Source organism: Equus quagga, chromosome 14 (genome assembly GCF_021613505.1).
Source record: "Equus quagga isolate Etosha38 chromosome 14, UCLA_HA_Equagga_1.0, whole genome shotgun sequence".
NCBI classification, from domain to species: domain Eukaryota; kingdom Metazoa; phylum Chordata; class Mammalia; order Perissodactyla; family Equidae; genus Equus; species Equus quagga.
In genome coordinates this window covers 87537062-87552962 of record NC_060280.1, presented here as the reverse complement: position 1 = coordinate 87552962, position 15901 = coordinate 87537062, and the positions used below count along the sequence as shown (strand labels likewise).

The 15901-nt window shown below is 42.9% G+C and overlaps 2 pseudogenes; one reads left to right on the top strand and one right to left on the bottom strand.

The window, feature by feature from the left end:
- LOC124252035 (zinc finger protein 709-like) overlaps positions 1–15901 on the bottom strand; it is a 112722-nt pseudogene that overhangs the window by 31331 nt on the left and 65490 nt on the right.
- The window catches only part of LOC124252041 (zinc finger protein 709-like), a 35712-nt pseudogene continuing 32665 nt past the window's right edge, over positions 12855–15901 (top strand).

The window sequence follows — 15901 nt, the reverse complement described above, 5'->3', positions numbered from 1 at the left end:
GCCCGTGGGTCTTGTCCCCACGCACCAGCTCTGCCTGCCCATGGGTCCTGTCCCCATGCCAGCGGGGGCAGCAGAAGCGGCAGCAGCAGAAGCTCTGCCTGCCCATGGGTCCTGTCCCCATGCTATTCCACACTATTCTCTGAATAGAAGAGCACTACTGCCAGATCTTGAGAGTCTAAGAAATCTTTCTTTCGACTCCTCGGCTCACCGACCCCGCATCACCGTGACCAGGGAACTAGGAAAAGAAAGGAGTACTGAGGATCTGATAGAAACTGACATTTTCTGTTGAGTGTTTTGCAGACAGAAAATTTCAGGACGAGCCTAACCACAGGAGGTTCCCACAAGCAAGATAACTGAAGCGGTTCTAGCTGCCTCAAACTGATCTTAGGTGAATTGAACCGTCTCCATTATGATCTCATTAACAATTTAAATTCTCCTCCTCTGGGAGACACCAAGAAGCTGTTTCTGGGTCATGTGATGTATGTAGTAGCATGTGCACATCTACCCATGAGCCTTAAAGGGACGTGACGGTTACGCAATAAACCCTGATCTCCTGCCTTTTCCTTAACTGAATATTCATGAACTGTACTATGATCTCACAATAGAAGGACCCCGCAAACCCTTGTTTGGGGAGCCACTGCTTTGGGAGAGACCCTCAGAGTTCTCCCTTACTTGTGCTAGTAATAAAACTTTCTTCGCCTACTCCTGCCGTCTTCATGTTTTTGGCTCTGCACTCACCAAGAGAGGAGCCGGTTGTCTTCAGTTACAACACCAGGGGTGCATTAGGTGGCGTCCTTCCAACACTTCAGTCAGATTCAGAACAAGAGCATTGGGAGCAAAAACAAGCTATCATTTCTGAAGAACACTGACTTCTGGGTATTCAGAATGGTTAACTTTAGAAAATGTTTCTGACATGAAAATATTTGTATTCCATGGAAAATATAAGAAGGGACTCTTTCTCACTGGTGGTCAAGTCACTCTCTGTGGTCATGATCTGCCCCTTACCTGTGGTTACACTATTTAATCCATCTATGAGGAGACATTGATGAGGATCCAGGCTGCCCCAGGGAGAGAAGCCCAAGGCGTCCTGCCCTGCATACCAATCTGTATCATCCTCCTGGAAGCACAGGGCATCCTGACCTGATCCAGTCTGATTCTTATCCAAAGTTACAGGACCACCCAATAACCAGACCCCACCTGCACTGAGACCATTTTAATGACTTTCTTACATATTCTTTCCTTTGTCTTCTAAAGACATAACTCATGTACCTATGCCTTATAAATTTAGCCCTACCCTCAACCCATGTTTGTAGCTCTTTACTGCCCATGAGTCCTGTCCCCATGCTACTCCATGCTAGTCTCTGAATAAAGGAACACTACTGCCAGAACTTGAGAGTCCAGAAAATCTTTCTTTTGACTCCTCGGCTCACTGAGCCCACATCAACATCAGAAAATTGAGTTTCGGGGCCTGCCTGGTGGCCCAGCGGTTAAGTTCGCACGTTTCACTTCTCAGTGGCCCAGGGTTCACCGGTTCGGATCCCGGGTGCAGACGTGGCACCGCTGGGCACACCATGCTGTGATAGCCATCCCACACATAATGACGTATAGGAAGATGGGCATGGGTGTTAGCTCAGGGCCGGTCTTCCTCAGCAAAAAAAAAGAGGAGGATTGGCAGCAGGCAACTCAGGGCTGATCTTCCTAAAAAAAAATAAATAAATAAAAATAAAAGATGCATTAAAACAAAGAAAACTGAATTTCCTCCAAATAATTATCTCACTGACTGGTGAGTCTATGATGCTAGAGAGCAATGTTCAGTCTGACAATGTAGGAATCACTTGCGAGTTGTAACCTTGCGTGTCAAGGAAACATTGGGTCATCTGCAGTGTAAAATGTTCTAAATTCCATTGAGGGAAATTCTACTTTCTAAGGCATTATAAAGATGATGATGAGCATGATAGTAGAATAGTAATAGGAGTGCTGACACTAATAATAGGGCACGTTGGGGAGGCTTACTGAGTGAGGCACGGCACTCAGCACCTTAGGGGGACTGGCTCATTGCTTTTCATCTGCACAGACTTCTAACAGGGAAGCACCAGCATCATCCTATTTGATAAGAGAGGAAACTGAGTCTTAGGGGAGCTGAGTGACGTGTCTGACTTTACACAGGCAGTCAGGAGGGAGCTCGATTCATCACCAGGCTGCCTGACTCAGACCAAGCTTTGCCACCAAGCACACTTCACCTCTTCTTATGAAATTAGGACAAATGGTTCATTAACTAGGATGGACCTTCTGTGGGAATTAGAAACAACTTTGTTCTTCCGAACTAGCATTACTAAAGTCTCCACTATAAGGGGCTGGCCCCGTGGCCGAGTGGTTAAGTTCGTGCGCTCCGCTGCAGGCGGCCCAGTGTTTCGTTGGTTTGAATCCTGGGCGCGGACATGGCACTACTCATCAAACCACGCTGAGGCAGCGTCCCATATGCCACAATGAGAAGGACCCATAATGAAGAATATACAACTATGTACCGGGGGGCTTTGGGGAGAAAAAGGAAAAAAATAAAATCTTAAAAAAAATCAATAAATAAAGTCTCCACTATGGAATAGATTGTCCTTGCCCTTGGTTGAAATCTAGAGATGGTGCCACAGTACTTTTACTCACTTTTTGTGCTAAAATCCTGTGGTCACAGTCAGGTACAGTGACTGCCAGGGCAGCCTGGTTCTCATAGAAGATGTTTGGGAGAAGGACATGAAGAGGAGCTGCTGTGTGAGAGGCAGCCCATCAAAAGGAGGAGGCAACTTCAACAACAACCAAAGATATTTCTTTTGACTCCAAGTATTTATCACTGCTTTCATCTATAACTTCATGTCAGAAAACACAATAATCAATCTGATGTATAAGATGGAAGAAGCATATATTGTTATTGGAGATTAGAGTATCACTTATTTGACAAGCTAAAGATAAAATAACTGGAAAATTGCTACAACTGATGAAAGAGTCAATTTTCTAAACATTGTGTAAATACACACATTATACATAACACATATTATTGAATTTAAATGATATGTACTGCATATTATATCTGAAGTTTTGAGGTTTAGGGCGAACACCAAGTTGAGATCTTTGTGCAAACAAGTCTGAGTGTTTCTTGATGAGGTGACAGAGGCATCACCTCTATGGAAATACAATCAATTTTGGTGCATGGAAGACTCCTGAAGTCAAAGATGCAGCTCTCTCTACACACTGCCACATCCTTAAAGACATTTCCATTCAAATTTGCACCAGGATCTGCGTTTCTGCCTCATAACACAATAATTATGAAGTAAGTCTCTGAAAATGAGCCCAAAGGCTATTCAGGGTATTATTGCAAATAAAGAATGATGAAGAACAAGTTTCAGCAGATGAACCAATTACAAAAATTCATGAGGAGTGAGGGCCGGCCTGGTGGTGCAGCAGTCAAGTGCGCATGTTTCTGCTTCGCTGGCCCAGGGTTCGCCGGTTCAGATCCTGGGTGCAGACACGGCACTGCTTGGTAAGCCATGTTGTGGTAGGCGTCCCACATATAAAGTAGAGGAAGATGGGCACGGATGTTAGCTCAGGGCCAGTCTTCCTCAGCAAAAAGAGGAGGAGTGGCAGCAGATGTTAGCTCAGGGCTAATCTTCCTCAAAAAAAAAAAATTCATAAGGAGTGATAATTTAATGGTCTGTTGCCACCATAAGAATTGACCAGTTAAAATTGCAGAGATAAATTCTACCATGGGGTGATTTTTGCCTCTCAGGGAACATTTGTTGATATCTGGGGGCATTTCAGGCTGTCATGACTGTGGGAGGCGGGGAGCACTGCTACAGACATCTAGCGATCCTGTGATGCACAGAATAGTCCCCTTGACAAAGAGTATTATCTTGTTGAAAATGTCAGTAGTTTCAGTGTTGAGAAACTGGACTAATCATATGAACCCTCAATGGTCTATAAACACACACGAGGATGGAACAAAATAGATGATGAATTGTGGGAATCTGTAACTCTCCTGTCTACTACATCCAAATAAATTCCCTATGGAATAAAGAATCAAAGATAAAATGAAAATACTGAAAGTAAACATCAGAAAGTATCTCTATGTATTAGGCAGTGGAAGTTATGACATCCCAAGAAAAATGCAAAGTTAGATTTGATAAACTAAAAAATGTAAACATATTGTTGATAATAATAAAAGATAGAAACACCACCTGGGAAAATGTTTTCAATAAAAATATAGAGAGGGGGCTGGCCTAGTGGGGCAGCGATTAAGTTTGCATGTTCCACTTTGGTGGCCCAGGGTTCACCGGTTCTGATCCCAGGTGCAGACCTACACACCACTTGACAAGCCATGCTGTGGCAGGCCTTCCACATAAAATAGAGGAAGATGGGCATAGATCTTAGCTCAGGGCCAGTCTTCCTCAGCAAAAAGAGGAAGATTTGCAGCAGGTGTTAGCTCAGGGCTAATCTTCCTCAAAAAAGAAAAGGAAAAAGAAAAAGAAAAAAAGATATATATAGAGAGAGAGAAAGATATCACTAACAGTTTAAATAGCTCTTAGTAATCAAAAACAAATATGAATGTTCCAATAAAGACGTTCTAAGGCCATGCCCAAATCTTACAAAAATTATGATTTATAAATGCCTAACAAATATATTAAAAGAGATTAGCTCATTAGGCCCAAGATATATAATGAAAATACATGTACTTGTTAAGGTGCAAAATACGTATGTTGACTTCCTACCCCTTTTAGTGAGGCATACTCTGGTGGGAAAGGCCAAGTGGGTGCTTCTTGATCTGTTCCCCAACCAAGATAGTAACCCAGAAGTAACCCCTTATCCATGGAGGAACTGCAGAGATAAGTTCTATCACAAAAGTCCTGAGATATATGGGGGCATTTTTTATCACCTTCTTCTTTAATTTGCATGTTTGTTTCTTAGAAAACTATGGAGAGTGAGTTCAGAATATCATGATCATATAGAGGTTGGAGTGTCCATTAAAGCTGTTTTCCAAACGTGGAATCATTAATGGGGCACATGATCAAGGCTTGTGGCGTCTAGTATGCAAATTCTCGCACATTCTTAGACACCAGAACACATATTCTTTTCAACCAGACATGGACCTTTCTCTAGGCTAGATCAAATCCTCACCATAAACAACACCTCGTAAATTTAAAATGCCAGGAATTTTAAAATTAAAAATACAAAGTAAGATCTCTGACCACAATGGAATGAAATTAGAAATCAACATCTTGGGAAAATTTGGGGAAACTCACAAATACGAGGAAATTAAACAAGACACTCCGAAATAACCCATAGGTGAAAGAAATCAATACAGAAATTGGAAAACATTTTTAATGAATGAAAACAAAGACCCAATATACCACAGTTTAAGAGCTACAGTGAATACATTCTGCAGATAAAAATTGTACCCATAGGGGCCGGCGCCGTGGCCAAGTGGTTAAGTTCGCGAGCGCCGAGGCGGCGGCTGGCGTTTCTCTGGTTCAGATCCTGGGCGCAGACATGGCACCGCTCCTCAGGCCACGTGGAGGCGGTGTGCCACATGCCACAACTAGAAGGACCCACAACTAAAATATACAACTATGTACTGGGGGGATTTGGGGAGAAAAAGCAGGAAAAAAAAGAGATAAAAAATAATTATACCCATAAATGCCTAAACTACCAAAAATGAAAGATCTCAAATCAATAACTTAATCTTTCACCTAACACATTCAAAATGATGAGAAACCAAGCCAAAATTAAGGAGAAAAGGAAATAATAAAAATTAGAGCAGAAATTAAGTAAATAGAGAATAGAAAACCCATAAGGAAAATCAATGAAATCAAAAGTGGATTCTATGAAAAGATCAACAAGAATAATAATAGACACTAATAGACAATTTAGCTAGATTGACCCAAAGAAAAACAGTCAACTCAAATTCCTAGAATCAGATTGGGAGAGGGGCTATGACTACTGAGATTATAGAAATAAGAAGGATTATAAGGAAATTGAATGAACAAATGTAAACAAATTAGATAATGTAGACGAAATGGACAAATTCCTAGAAATACACAAACTACCAAAAGCAACTCAAGAAGAAACAGAAAATTTGAGTAGAATTATAAGAAGTGAGGTGGTTGGATTAGTAAACAAAAAACCACGCATAAAGCAAAGCCCAGGCCCAGAGGGTTTCACAGCAGAATGCTCCAAAACATCCAATTAAGGTTTAATACGGATTCTTCCCGAATTCTTCCCCAAAACAGAATCAACACAACACTTCAAACTCATGTGTGAAGCCAGTGTTATCCTGATACCAAAATCAGACGAAAGTATCACCAAAAACTCTGCAGATCTATTTCCTTTGTGAATATGGATCCAAAAAATCCTCAATTAATACTAGTGCCTAACCCAGCAACAACCTAAAACATTTATACACCAAGACCAGGTGGGATTAATTCCAGGGATGCAGGGTTGGGTTAAGCTCTCAAAAGTCATTAATGTAGTACGTCATATTCTTACCAAACCAGGTTCGTTTTTGCCCACTACCCAGAAAGACAAACACCAAGATGATGAGATTGCAGCAGAGAGAGAGTTTAATCACAAGACAGCCACGCGAGGAAGCGAGAGCATGAGTCTCAAATTCATTTCCCAGAAAATACGGACTCAGGGATCTTGATGGGATAGGGGGGCAAGTGGTCTGAAATGTGTAGAGAGGTGAGGTAATCGATCTGCACAAGCGTAGTGAGATGTCATGCCTCTTCATGGGACCCATGTTGACAAAATGGCGATGTTAGCATGATCTGTGGGTGGAGTTTTTAGCCTCTTGACGTCAAAAGGTGCCTATTGGACATCTGCATGGGCCCAGTTGATGGGTTGGTGGTCTCAACTGGCCCGGAGTGGACAAGGAGTTCTAATTCCTGAAGAACAGCTCAAACACCCATGACCATGGCAACCCAGGCTCCAGGGAGATGTTATCTACAGGAGCCTAGTGGGAGTCAGATAGCATATTGCCTATACAGCACAGTTAACAATGGGTGGGTTGGGGCCAGCCTGGTGGCGCAGAGGTTAAGTTCGCATGTTCTGCTTCAGCGGCTTGCGGTTCGTCAGTTCGGATCCCAGATGCAGACCTACGCACTGCTTGTCAAGCCATGCTGTGGCAGACGTCTCACATATAAAAGTAGAGGAAGGTGGGCACAGATGTTAGCTCAGAGCCAGTCTTCCTCAGCAAAAAGAGGAGGATTGGCAACAGTAGCTCAGGGCTACTCTTCCTTAAAAAAAACCCCAAAAAGACAATGAGTGGGTTAAACAGCTAAAAGCTATAATCAGTAATTGCAAAAAGGAAAAAAAACTTTAGTTCCTAGCTTCTTAATCAGCAGTGGCTAAGTCCTTCCCGGTTTCAATCCCTCCTATTCTTTGGTATTCCTCATTCTTGAGGGATTTGGGGCAACAACCCATCTAGCTACTTCCTGCTGAATTGGGGGCATAGATCTGGGTTAGAGGAATGCAACTGTTTAGCACTCATTTGGAAATATTCTCTTGTTCCCAGCTTCGTGTTGACATTTTTGTAATATTAGAATTTTGTATCTTGCTCAACAGTTTTAGAACCTTTGAAAGCACATTTTACAATCAAGTGTCTGACCAGAAGGATAAGAAGTATAGACTACCCAAATTTTAATAGTCCCTGAAAAACAGACTTATTCCCAGTGAGGCCTCCATCTGATCTCCAGGTGGGGCCAGACATCTGTCACAGTTCTTGATAATCTTTTGTTTTACTGGAGATGCATCAGAGACTGGAGCAATGGCCTATACCCTGATCTTTCAGTTGTCATTGATGATGGCCATCGCACAGACTCTCTGGCTGGGGGTCACCACATTCCTAAGGAGCTCAGAAGAACAAAGTTATCAACTTACAGCAGCTGGGAGGGGCCATAAAATCTACAGAGCAGGTCTGGGTTAGTTAACCAGAGGTCATTCAAAGATACAATATGGTTTCTTTTCTACAATATGGCTTCCCTTATGTCAACCTTGTGTTGACCAGCATCAATATTAATAGACTGAAAACAGAAATGACCTGATCTTCTCAATAGACTAAGAGGAAATCCTTGACAAAATTCAATATCCTTTCATGATACAAATACTCAGCAATCCAGGATTTGAAGGAAATTTCCTGAACCTGATAATGAGCATGGATGGGACACCCACAACTAATATTATACATAAAGGTGAAAGGCTGGATATTTTCTTCCAGAAATGAGGAACACAACAAGAATGTCTACTCTTGCCACTTATTTTTTTTGTTTAAGATTGGCCCTGAGCTCCCAACTGTTGCCAATCTTCCTTCTGTTTATTTTTTCTCTCCAAAGCCCCAGTACATAGTTGTACATCCTAGTTGTAGGTCTTTCTAGTTCTTCTATGTGGGACGCCAACACAGCATGGCTTGATGAGCAGTGCATAGGTCTATGCCCAGGATCTGAACTGGCGAACCCCGGGCCACCTAAGCAGAGCAGGAAAACTTAAGTGCTTGGCCACAGGGCCCCTGCTCTTGCCACTTCTATTTGACAATGCACTGGATATTTCAGCCAGAACAGGTTTGCAAGAAAAAGAAATAAAAAGTGTTCAGAGTGGGTAGGAAGATGTAAAATTATCTTCACTTGCATATGACATCTTGTAAATAGAAAACTCTAAGGAATCCACTAAAAAAACCTGTCAGAACTGATAACCAAGCACAGAAAATTTGTATGATACGAGGTAAGTATATAAAAATAAATTGTATTTTATACACTGCAAGGAAAAATGTGATAATGAAACTAACAAAAGAAATCTACTTATAATAGCATCAAAAGGAATAAGTTAGGAATAAATTTAATAAGAGAAGTAGAAAATACTCCAAAAACTGAAAAACAGCATTAAAAATTTCATAAAGATCGACAAGTGAGAAATAACAAATGTTGGTGAAGATGTGAAGAAAAGAAAACCCTTGTATACTGTCAGTAGCAATGTAAAGTGTTGCAGCCCCTATGGAAAACGGTATGGAGGTTCATGAAAAAATGTGATTCAGCAATTCCACTTCTTGGTATTTATCCAAAGGAAACTAAAATGCTAACTCAAAAAGATATATGCGCTCCGATGTTCACTGCACCATTATTTACAATATCCAAGAAATGGAAACAACCTAAGTGTCCACCAATAAATAAGTGGGTAGAGAAATTATGGTATACATGTACAATGGAAATTATTCAGCCATAAAAAAAGAATGAAATCTTGCCACTGGTGACAACATGGATGGATCTCAATGGCATTACGCTGTGACATGTGTCAGATAGTGAAGTACAATAATTGTATGGTCTCTCTTATATGTGGAATCTAAAACAAACAAAAACACCAAGCTCATGGATATAGATAAGAGAGTGGCAGTTGCCAGAGGCGTGGGGTGGGGAATGACAGAAATGGGTGAAGGGGGTCAAAAGGTAAAATGGAAAAAGGGAGCTGTATCAAAAACTGCATATTTATAATAATCACATAGTGATAGAAAAATGATTATAAACTTTTATATATTTTAAATTTACAAACTATGCACCACTCCTATTGGATGGTCATTAGTGAATGTACACATACGCAAAAGGATATCACTTACAGAGCTGGAAGCATCCTGAGAGAAGGTGGAGAAACATCCTCTTCTAGCCACATGTTCCTTGAAAATAGTTTCTAGTAATAACAACCATTAAACTTTTTTCTTATTGCCAAAAATGTGATTTGCATTTTTGGAAATTAAAAGGAATGGGGTGAGGTTGGGAGGGGACTGGATATTCAGACATTGCAGATCTTTAATAAGATGAGCAAAAACCTAGAAGTGATGCCATCTTTTTCCTTGTTCTTTGTTAATCCCTAACCAATAGAGGCAAGAAAAACAAGCGAACCCTAAAAATCAATCAATCAGTCAATCAATAAAACGGAAAATAGACCATGCTCATGGATCCTTAGTTTTAACACTGTGGAGATGACAATACTTCCTAGAACCATCTAGATTTTCAACACAATCCCTATCATAATCTCAGCTGACTTCTTTATATAAATTGGCAAGGTTTTGATAAATGATACGGAATTGCAGGCAGACCAGAATCACTAAACCAATCTTGCAAAATGAAGACAAAGTAATAAGACTAACATTTCCTGATTTCAAATCTGACTACTCAGCATGGTAATCCAGCTAATGTGATGATGACACAAGGACAGACACAGATCAGTGTGTTTCATTGAGATTCCAGATATAAACCCATTCATCTGTGGTCAACTGATTGTCAGAAAAGGTACCAAAAATGAGGAAAGAATATTCTTCTTCAAAAACTGGTGCTGGACAACTGGATAGCAACAAGCAGAAGGATGAAATTGGACTCACATTACACCACACACAATAACTTACCAAAATCGATCAAAGACCTAAATCAGGAGTAAAACAATAATACTCTTAGAAAAAACAAAGAGGGCAATATGACTGTTGATTTGACAAAGAATCATGAATTACAACACCAAAAGTGAAAACACTAAAAATATGTAAATAACTTGAACTTCATCAAAATTAATGACTTTTTGTTTCAAAGGACACCATTAGGAAAGTGGAAACACCCATGGGAACGCCTGTGCACTTCTGGTGGGAAAGCAAAATCATGACACCATTGTGGAAAACAGTATGACACATTTTCAAATATTACAGTAAGTGTTATCATATGATCCAGCATTTCCATTTCTGAGAATATACCCAAAAGTATTCAAAACATGGACTCCAACAGATATATGCCCACCTGTGTTCATATGAGCATTATTCACAGTAGCCCCAAACTGAAAGCAACCAAAACATTCATCAACAGATGAATGGATCAACAAAGTGTAGTGCACACATAGAATAGAATATTATTCAGCTTTAAAAAGACATGGGGGTCAGCCCAGTGGTGCAGCAGTTAAGTTTGCGCATTCGCTTTGGTGGCCTGGGGTTCTCCAGTTCAGATCCCAGGTGTGTAGGTCGCACCACTTGTCAAGCCATGCTGCGGCAGGCATCCCACATATAAAATAGAGGAAGATGGGCACGGATGTGAGCTCAGGGCCAGTCTTCCTCAGCCAAAAGAGGAGGATTGGCAGTAGTTAGCTCAGGGCTAATCTTCTTCAATAAATAAGTAAATTAAAGAAAAGACGTGAAATTCCAACACATGCTATAACATGGGCGAACCTTGAGGACATCATGCTAAGTGTAACAAGCCAGTCAAAAAAAGGACAAAAACTGTGTGATTCCACTGATAGGAGGTATCTAGAGTGGTCAGATTCATAGAGACATCAGGACAGTGGTTGTCAGGGCCAAGCGGGCATTTTTGTTTGATACACAGAGAGTGGCAGTTTTGCAGGATGAAGAGTTCTGGAGATCGGTTTCACAATGTCAGTGTACTTCACACTATGAACTATACACTTAATATGGATAAGATGTAACTTTGATGGAATAAATATAGAAGGCGATCAAAAGCTACACACTTCGTGTTATGACATAAATAAGTCACGGGGATGTAATGTACAGCATGGTGACTAGAGTTAATACTGAATTGTTTATTTAAAATTTGCTAAGAGGGTAGATCTTAAATGTTCTCAACACAAGAAAAAAAGTTTATAATCCTATGTGGTGATGGAAGTTGACTAGCCTTACTATGGCACACTGAATTGAATATAATGTTGATCGTCAATTATATCTCAATTTTTAAAAAATGAAATATTGATACATGCTACAACATGGAATACCCTGAAAAAGTTACACCAAGTGAATGAAGTCAAACACAAACACCACATACTATACAATTTTATTCATACGAAAGTCAACAAATATGGACATTTATAGACACAGACAATAGATTAGTGGCTGTCTAGGGCTGGCACTTGGAGGAGCTAAGTGGGAAGATAGGGCAGTGGTAGGTTAAGGGCTTAGGGGTTTCGTTTTAGGTGATGTAAATATTCTGAAATTGACGGCGGTGATAATTGCAGATACTGTAAATATACTGAAGACCAGTGACTTGTAAAAGGTAAAGGCCTCTATTTTATTGTATGTGTATTATTTCTCAAAAAAAAAAAAAAACCTGTTTAAATAAGTAGATAAAAGCATTACGAATTTTGCAGTGAAAATGGGTTTTCCATTCCAATCTCTTAAGCATATGAATATTTTCCAGGTACATTCCAAATTTACATAACCTTTTCTCGTTTTGTGTGTTCTGTCAGTCCAAACAGGAATTGAATTACCTTACGGATATTATAGGCTTTTACATTTCAAAGTTCTCTCAGGATACATTCAAAATATGATCTAACATAAATCTCCGTCCAGTGTAAAATGTACACCTGAGATTTGAATGAACACATCTCACACCTTGTGGTTAGACTGAGAAGAGCCTTTGCGCCCAGCTAAGGCTGCGGGTTCCAACTTCCCCGCAGAGCTGAAGGCTTGGGAGGCCACAGGATTCTTTAAAGTATGATATCAGCGGAGGTGGGGAAGCGCTGGGTGGAAGATCAAAGGTCAGAGTGGAGATAGACTAATCATTACACACGGGGAGGTGATTTTAAGTGTGTTTGCAAAGAAGGGTCACAGTTCCGGGAGCGGCCTCGTAGCCCCGCATTGCAACGGAAAACTCCTCAGACAGGACCACCTTCAGCTCTAGGTTGGCTCAAACAAATAATCTCCATCCCGCTGTCACTCAGGACCGGGGTGGGGGGGACTTTCGAACTGTCCAATCGGGGTCGGCTCCCGGGCAGGTGGGCGGGCCGACGCTCCGCAACCACTTCCGACTTCCTGTCGCTCCATAGTCCTTCCGGTCACGAGTCGCCTGCCCTTAAAGGCTCCTCCTTGCTCTGCCGCCGACTCTGTTGCGCTGTGAGCGATTCATAGGAAGGAGTCGGGGGACCCAGGAGCCCTAGAAATGGTGAGTGTGCGGCCCGGGGTGAGGACACGGGAGGAGGGGCTGGTGGGAAGCGGCGGGGCGGGCCCGGCCTCCCGCGGTCCCCTCCGGGCTCTGCGGCCCCGAGTCCGCGGTGGCGCCGCTCGGCCCTCAGGCCCCTCCGGCCGCAGCGTGGGGGCGGGGCCGGCAGCCGGACCCCGGGCGTCCTGTGGTCCCTGCGCGCGGCGACTTGGGCCGGAGCGTCTCTGGGCCGCTGTGCGCCCGCAGCCCCGCGTGTCCCAGACGGTGCGGGGCCCGCGGGAGGGTCCTTAGGACAGTCGGGCCTCGGGCTCCGGGGTCCGTGCGCGTAGGAGCTGTGGTCTGTGGGTCCCCAGGGCCTCCTTTCTCTCCAGGGAGCACCCGTTTTCTCCTGAGTTTTCCCTGTATTTGGGGAGCAGAGTCTCAAATCCACGACCCTGTCCCGCAGCTCTTCCCAGGACCGACAATAAATCCCTAAACTTCCGTATTCCTCCTCACGTTCCCGAACGCCAACTTCCCTTCTCCGATTCACAGCATCGTCATCAACCGTCAACCAAACAGACCCGATATTTTAATCATCATTTTTCTATAGGCAGTGGGTGGCCCTTTTAAAAGAGTTTGTTCCTTGTTTGTGGATGTTTTACTTGAGAGAAGTAGCGAACAGCCACCTGGAAATTCCTTGTATGACGTCTTCTGTCACCGCCTACAAACACAGGTTCTTACCCACCACACAAGAGGGGCCAAATAAAACCTGGAACAGCAGGCTTATGACATGGAAAGGGTTTTACTTCGGGTGATACCAGCCATCAGCCGGGAGACGAGAGTGAGCCCTGGAATTTGTTTCGTTTAATCTCGTGTCCCCGAAAGAGGGGAGGCGACGAGTTTTTAAGGTTTGTGAGGAATGTGGCTGCTCGCAGATGGTGGGGGGGAGGGGGCAGTCAGTGGTCTTGCTGGTCGCAGCTTTCCCAGCAGCCTGCATTCGCCCTTGGGAGGCTGTTTGCAGGAGGAGGAGGAGAAGGAGAAGGAATCCAGGTGGGTGATCTTGGCCGGCTGTCTCCGTGGCGGGTCGTGGATTCTGGAGCCAGGGAGTAAGCGGGGAAAGAGTGCTGTGGTTTTAACCCCATATATGCTGGGTTTAATGTAGGGGAACTGATATCAGGGCTGGCATCACTTCCGCCTCTCCTCCCAGGCTGTGTCCTGGGCGCAGACCTTCAATCCTAAGTCCTTTGGGTGCAGCTTCCTCTGGGCAAACTTTCCTGGGCGATCTGTCCTATGAGCACTGCCCCTCCCTGGGTTTGTCTCCTTGAAAAGATATATTCGCTATATTTTACTTTCAGCTTTTTAATAAATAAAAATTTGTGTAATCCATACAGCTTGAAAGATAATATGAAATGCTTCCAAAGAGGAAAAGAAAGAGGTGAATTTCAGAAAAAAATAAAACATTCCAGTGTTACATTGCATGGTTTTAAAATAGTTTTTCTCTTTTCCTTTTCTTGCATGTTGCTAATATTCCTAGGTCTGTTCTTTGTTTTGGGTGCGTTCATATGGATTTCCAGGGCTTAGACTGGCAAACCTGAGGTGCTCAAGTATGAGTAATTGTTTGTAAAACAGTTTCTTGTCAAGGAAATAATTAACATTTATTTTTTCCTGAATGTCGTACATTCCTGTCGGTTTCTTGATGAGCCAGCAAAATGCCATACAATTTTCTTGCCTCATTTGCACATTTGAGTGTTTGAGCTGAATTGTTCAATCATTAGATTTATGTCATTTAAGGTATCAGTGGTGGTAAAAAAAAAACTCCAGTGGGGTCAGAGGCCTGAAGACAGTGTCACTAAGCTAAGGCCCCCTTGAGTCTGCGAAGGGAATGCCTTGCAGGCCCAGTTGTCCTTCCTGGGGAGCCTCCCCTGCAGGTGTCCTACTGCTCACACCCCCATGGAAGGAGCCTCTCTCCTGAGAGGAGCTGCAGAGCCCTGGAAAGCTGGGGGTGCACGTGCTCATGGGGTGGGGAGTGACGCCCTTTCTGAGGTTGTCACTCTGGTTCCCTTGGGCCTGTTTCTAGACATAATCGGAGTTTTGCAGGCACGGTGTGGGTGCATTCAGAGAGTAATTTGTTTACACTGAGAAAGTCTGTGAGAGTCAGAAGATCTATGTTCTGGATTAGGGCCCGTTAATCAGGGGGTCCATTTGGGTCAGAACCTTAAACTGGATCCAGCTGAGTTTCCTCACTGTGAGAATGGAGCCTGAGAGATGGAGCATGTGCACTGTTCCCTGGGGAGAGGAGGGTGTGTGGGGCTCCCAGAGCTCCTTCCTGTGGCTGCTCAGGTGCCCTCCCCTCCTTCTCCAGGGACTGACCCCCTCCAGGGCTCCGTTTACACCAGGAGAGTCAGGGACATGGGACCTTGTGACCGTGGGTTTCCTTCTGTCCTGTGGGAAGCAGGCTGCTCATCTGAGCTGATTCCGGTATTTGTGTTTCTTCCCTTTGGATTCCTGTATCGATGGACTAGGGCAGCGCTTTCGCTCTCATTTCCCTTAGCACTCGGGCTCTGAGACTGTAAGTTGATGGAGAGATGGGATGCGAGGAGAACAAGAAAATTGTGGAACCAAATAGTTTTTTTTTCCATTTAGACAAGAGAACCTCAAGATGTGAGATGAATGTTTTGAAGTTCTCAGGTACATGTTTCATTTTTGGATCAGGCTTCATATGTGCATGTCCCTAGAGAACAGAAATTTAAAAAGCTAAAGCAATTGAATTCCTATTGTAATTGATGTGCGGGAAACTTCTGAACGCTTGTGTAACTCTTTAGAACCCTACTATATTGAAGCGGATAAACTCAAACCCTTATTCCTGAAAATACCCCAGTGTGAGATAGAGGGGAAGTAAAACTACAATGTCACATGTCCTTTTTACAAAGAGATTTGAAAATTTTCATTTTGAATGGTTTACGATTTTTTTT